The sequence below is a fragment of the Polyodon spathula genome, chromosome 22 (assembly GCF_017654505.1).
Source record: "Polyodon spathula isolate WHYD16114869_AA chromosome 22, ASM1765450v1, whole genome shotgun sequence".
NCBI lineage: Eukaryota > Metazoa > Chordata > Actinopteri > Acipenseriformes > Polyodontidae > Polyodon > Polyodon spathula.
The window spans coordinates 2,842,937-2,849,991 of NC_054555.1; positions in this window are offsets into that span (position 1 = coordinate 2,842,937).

The window sequence follows — 7,055 nt, forward strand, 5'->3', positions numbered from 1 at the left end:
TACACTTTATTACAGAAGTGGTCAAAGCTATTGAAACCTCAGGGGTCATTATCATAGCTCTCTTCTTTTTAAATAGTGTCCCTCCTTATTTTCTTATCTGACTTTGCATGTGAGCAAACCGTGAGATACAGATAAAGGTAAATTAGTGAAGGGCACTTGTACGGTAAAATATAGTATCTCTACAATTTCCAACACTGCCTGACCCCCAGATTTATCACGTCGTCAAATAGAGCATCTTTTAGGACCTGGATGGTCCTAAAAGTACTGGATGAATGGAATAGTTAGGAATAAAGTGGTTAACACTAAATAAACCATAACGTTCTTGTGAATTATGAAGGGGGTGGGGGGTGGTTTATTATATACCACTTTCTATGCACTAGTATGTGTTTGTGTTCTTTTAAAGATATTGAAATGAAAGCATTCCTTCTATGTCAAAAAGACAACGAGTGAGGCAGACCAAATTGCATTACAAGCCACAAGTTTTTAAAAAGGTCCAACTTTATATCACTGACTCTCATCAGCCATTCAAAAAAAAAATATAGGATTCTGTTGAATGTGCTTTAATAGCATAACAGTAAAGACAAGCTAAGCTGTGTTATGTGAAATGGAATGGGACATTGTTTTCTATAGGATTCCTGAAACATTGTACACATTCAGTAGTAATTATTATTGTGTATTTATTTAGCAGACACCTTTACTTACAGAGATTAGGCTGTGTGACCTATGCATCAACTGCAGGGTCACTTACAACAGTGTCTCGCCTGAAAGACTGAGCACAAGGTGGTTAAGTGACTTGCTCAGGGTCACACAGTGAGTCAGTAAGTGAGCCTGGATTTGAACCGGAGACCTCCTGGTTACAACCACTGTTCACAGTAATACCTGAACAGTGGTTTCTTTGAAGGAAATGTGCAGTGCTGGTTATCAAGCATGCCTTACTGGAAAAGCTTGGGATTCTGTTTTCCATATTCTGTATTTTTATTCTGTGTTATCGTGCAATTGTGATCACTCTTAAAATACAGTTTGGATTGCCTTACACATGCTTGTTCCTCTGTCATGGGCTCTGACTCTTGTGTTCAGTATCAAAGATCAAACAACCCTGTTCAGTTGGTCACAAAGGCTCAAGGAGTCCATCATAATCTGAAATTCATACGGTACAGTACATGAGAAACACGCCTCTTTGTAGGTCATTTAATCAGATCTGGATCCTAGAACTTCCTCTGCAAGCGATTTGATATTAATAATCCATTGCTGATGTCAGAAATGAAGGATTGCATTTTAAAAGGGCTTGCTGTGCTTCTGCACCCAGGTCCACACTACTGTGTTTGTAACTGATGATATAAAACTTGAGTGCCAACACCGTGATTAAGACATGGGTTGATAGTTCTCAAATTCTGTATCGTGCAAAATTTGGAAGTAGGTTTCTATGTGCAGTGCCATCTGTCAAGTGATGTGAAAGGACAAAGACACTTTGTACAATAACTGGGTTACAGCGTTACTAGATCTTTAACTAGATCATTTAGTTCCGAGAAATGGGTTGGAATAATAATAATACAAATGAAAACAAGAACTGCTATCTTCCTCTTTCAACTTCTCTCCATTATTTGGAGAAAAATCAAATGTGTTTTAATGGTTTACAACTTTTAATTCCTGAAACACCAACATATCAGAACTGCTAGTTTTGAAAATAAAGGACATTGATTGTTGGACACGGTCTGCTGCACTGTGCGTTGTCTTATAAATATGCTTCTTTTTCATATTGAATAAAATGATTTATCACTACTGTTTGGTGTATTGTATATTGTATTCTTTAAGTAAGGATTGCATCTTATTAATTGTCAGTTAGTTATTTAAGGGGTAAGTGGTTAATCGGTGAACAAAACCACAGTCCAGAGAGTTGCTTAGTCCACATGAAACATCTCAATTCAACTGCTTTCAGAATGGCACTGCCAAATACCATGTGTATTCAACCTTTTCAGAATGGCACTGCCAAATACCATGTGTATTCAACCTTTTCAGAATGGCACTGCCAAATACCATGTGTATTCAACCTTTTCAGAATGGCACTGCCAAATACCATGTGTATTCAACCTTTTCAGAATGGCACTGCCAAATACCATGTGTATTCAACCTTTTCAGAATGGCACTGCCAAATACCATGTGTATTCAACCTTTTCAGAATGGCACTGCCAAATACCATGTGTATTCAACCTTTTCAGAATGGCACTGCCAAATACCATGTGTATTCAACCTTTTCAGAATGGCACTGCCAAATACCATGTGTATTCAACCTTTTCAGAATGGCACTGCCAAATACCATGTGTATTCAACCTTTTCAGAATGGCACTGCCAAATACCATGTGTATTCAACCTTTTCAGAATGGCACTGCCAAATACCATGTGTATTCAACCTTTTCAGAATGGCACTGCCAAATACCATGTGTATTCAACCTTTTCAGAATGGCACTGCCAAATACCATGTGTATTCAACCTTTTCTCAGCAGTTCAACCAGTGTTAGTGTTAACAGTTTTATTAACTCGGTCTTTTTGCTGTTCTCTGTCTTTGACGCATTCCACAGTTACTGAGTTGGAAAATTGTTCAATTATAAGAGCAAAGGTTGATCTTGAATAAGGCTGCAGTACCACTGTACACGGCCAGGTGGCTCTATTGTGTACTGATTTTTTTAAAGGGTGGTAAAATTACTACTTGGTATTTTATACAATTCATTGTTGCTTTAGTTAGCTTTTCGTACAAAAAAAAAAGTGAAATGGAGCAGACTGTAAGGTGATCTACATAATTTTGTAGAAATGTAGATTTCTTATTTGACCACAAGAGGGAGCTATTTGCTCATCTTTCAAACTGTTGACCAGAACATTGTTTCTGGTGTTTTTATTTTAGCTTTATTCCATACAGTGCTTCCTGTTATATTGACAGCCTATTTGATTTATTTAATTAAATGTAATATATATATATATATATATATATATATATATATATATATATATATATATATATATATATATATATATATATATATATATATATAAAAATAAAAATAAAAATAAAAATAAAAATAAAAACAAAAACTAAAAGCGAGAGAGGGAGAGAATATGTTCTAGTTTTGTTGTGGCTGCTGTTTGAAACCATGTTATTTACATTTTCCTTCTACAGTACTGAATTTCTTACCTGTATAATATCCTATTATGTGTGTTTTGTATGCTTCTCTGCCTACGGTAGCTGACACAATGTTTCCATTTAAAAATACAACCAAGCAACATACAGCCTTGGGACCATCTTTCCAGAACCATCAAGTAAAGACCCTCTTTATATACCTGCTGCAGTAAACCACAGAAACACCCCCATTCAATCATACTGGCAGGTAAAATCAGGCTGTTGTAAAACCAACTTTAGCAGACAGCTTGACAAGACACTGACAATCATTCAAACCCCTTCATAATCACACACTCTGTCTTGAGAGCTTGACAAGACACTTAGTCATTCAAACACGCACCTGAGAGGACAGGTCCAGCAGTGTATGGACTAGTGGAACTTAGCAGTGCAGGCAACATCTGTCTAAGGGTTTCTTCTTCTAGCTGTTACTAACTGACTATTCTAATTGGGCTCCCACGAGATAAATAACTGTCAAAGGCTGAAGGATTAACGAGGAAGGTTAAATTATTTTTTTAATGAAGAATAATCATTAGAAAGCTAGCTGCTGAAAATGCGATGAGTAAGAGAAGGAGAAATTTGGATTGATGATGGAGTCTCCCTCTGGCGATCAGTAAAGATTTCAATATGGAATATTTTGATCTCATAAAAGTACTTTGGCACATGTGGTTTTAATGTTGATGTTAGTAGTGTTAATAATAAAAACTAAAACTAAAAAACCTAGAATCGAACAGATTGGAAATATTCCCAGTTTTATTCTGAAGACATTAAGAGACACTTGATGTAATGCATTACCAACTGCTATGATGAATTCCTTTAAAGCATCGTCAATGGGGGTTAAGTTTCACCTTTGTTAACATGAACAGCCTCCTATGACTCCCTACTTGTTTCAAAGCGTGCTTTGTTTCTCTTTTGTGGGGTTTAATGAATGAGCTCCTGTGGGACTGGCAGGGCAAATGTGATATTCCTTTGTGCGATACACTGGCTCAGTGGGTCAGGATTTATTAGTGCTTTACCCCTTTCCTGAATTATTATTTTCCTATTGACCACATTTTGAATTGTAAGACTCACAGCAACCCCCAATGCAACCAGGAGCAACTAAACTTCCCATCTGCAATTCAGTGTGTTTCTAACTCAGACAGAAAGTGTTTTGGTTGTGCACAATTGCGAGTGCTGAAACTTTCAAATCTGAATTCCCATCCCTGTGATTCAGTTAGTTGGTTCAGCATCAGGCGTCTGGATCGCCTGGTATTTAGGTCACTCACCCCCCTGCGCACGTTCGAATGTTCCAACTCAGGTCAGTCAACAAGAGTTTTAACAAAGGGCTATGGAGAGCAGAGGGAGTTCCTCAGCAAGACTGTGCGCAAGGTATCACAAGCTGATGTTGTCATCTGGCACACAGCCTACAGTAGTTATTGTGTGCTCTGTTTGTGGAGCTGCAAGAAGATGCTGTGCTTGTTTGTGCAATGTCTGTCACATTCTATTGAAGGTAAAAGGTTCAGAGAGAGAGAGAGTTTTTTTTTTTTAATCCACTCAAACCGCACTCATCTCAGACAAGGTTAGGTTAACCAGAGTGCCCTCTACCTTTATTCCTATTATTATTATTATTATTATTATTATTATTATTATTAGTAGTAGTAGTAGTAGTAGTATTTGTTCATTTAGCAGACTCCTTTATCCAAGGCGACTTACAGAGACTATAAAGATCAAGGTTTACTGCACAGGTGTAAAATCAGGCCCCTTGATCTGTAATAATGTAATTAGCCTAATGGCATGGGATTGCCTAATAATGAAAATATGCATTGCAACATGTAAAGCGTTGCTCATCAGCCACCAACGATGACACACTGTAGATGTTAGACCCACACCCTGCTCATTTCACTTTGATCTCGCTGACGGAGGAGTTCAGGAATGAAGCATTGAAGGCCCTGTACTGTGTATTGTCTATTAGTTGTGTTATTTGGCACAGTAGGAGGACTTGTTTCAGTTTGCGGTTTGTTCTGGCATACATCATCTGCCACTAGAAAGTTATGTTTAGGAAATGTACCCCCCTTGCAAACCATGATTCAAACCATCAGATCTTCTGCTCTGGCCAGCATCCATCAACATGTACAAAGTATTTACAAATGTGATAATGAGAAATGATCCCCTGCTGCTAAGATCTACAGTATGGAAGATTTACCAGCTAAGTATTTTGAAACAAACATGGGAATGCACACCCCACAGTTTAATTCTGCTAATGTGCTATACCCAATAGTCATGCACATATTCTTTCTGCAGTTACACTAGTAAGCCACTAGCTGTCACTGTGTGTTATGCACATATTATAGTGGAAGTAAAAAGCAAATAAAAAAAAAAGGGAAAGTGGTTTTAGCCATATTTGTTTTTGTTTAGTTTTTTCTTCAACCCTAGTTCATATATTGTACTTACACATTATAATTGTATGACTCTTTTTCTGAATATTTTGGTTGATTTCCAATTTTTTTTTTATTTTAATTTTATTATTGTATGTGTTATGATTTCATATATATATATATATATATATATATATATATATAAATTCGCATATTTAGGTATTTGTTTTAATTTGTTTTAGCAAGCACGTTTAAAGGGGAGATTTAAGCAAACCATTTAAACCAGACCACAAACGAGACAGGGCTGCTTTTATTGGTGTTTGCTTTTCAAAGGAGTCAAGCAGTTGGTGGCACTTCATCTAAAGTGATATCTTGTGGATATTCTGTCAATGGAGGGTGATATCTTGTGGATATTCTGTCAATGGAGGGTGATATCTTTGTGGATATTCTGTCAATGGAGGGTTATACCTTGTGAATATCCTGTCAATGGAGGGTTATACCTTGTGGATATTCTGTCAATGGAGGGTGTTATCTTGTGGATATTCTGTCAATGGAGGGTTATACCTTGTGGATATTCTGTCAATGGAGGGTTATACCTTGTGGATATCCTGTCAATGGAGGGTTATACCTTGTGGATATTCTGTCAATGGAGGGTTATACCGGATGGATATTCTGTCAATGGAGGGTGATATCTGTGGATATTCTGTCAATGGAGGGTGTTATCTTGTGGATATTCTGTCAATGGAGGTGTTATCTTGTGGATATTCTGTCAATGGAGGGTTATACCGGATGGATATTCTGTCAATGGAGGGTGATATCTGTGGAAAGATGGACGATGAGAAATGAATATCTGGCGCTGTAAGCTTGAAGTGCTGATACTTCGCACACTGTTTAATATAATTCCATTAATACATGTAAAATGACATGTTCTACACGATTCTTTGCAGATTCTGGAGCTCAGTTCCTGTGTGCTGGCACTGGATACAGGAGTTGCAGAGCACTGTGATGATGTAATATTCTGACAGAAACCATTGTCATGTTGAACCTAATATCTAAGAAATATATACATTATCTGATAACAGCAAGCGAGAATACAAATAAGGTATATTTTATACTTTTACTGTATTTTATGATAATTGCAATATCCCTTTATTGGCCTAAATGACTCTTATTTTTATTTTTTTTATATGAAAAGGTAATGTAGGTATACGAAAATGTGAATAATTGATTTTAAAAAATCAATGATATCAGGACATTTCGGACTACATCCTTCTTCAGCTGGATGGAAAAAGCAATGCGTAAACAAGCTGTCTTTCAACTTGTCTTTCTTTTCTTTTGAAAGACAGCTTGTTTTTAACAATAGCTTGTTTACACACTGCTTTTTCCATCCAGCTGAAGAAGGACTTGTAGTCCGAAACGTCCTGATATGATTGATTATATATATATATATATATATATATATATATATATATATATATATATATATATATATATATATATATATATATATATATATAATCAGAGAAACTGGCTTG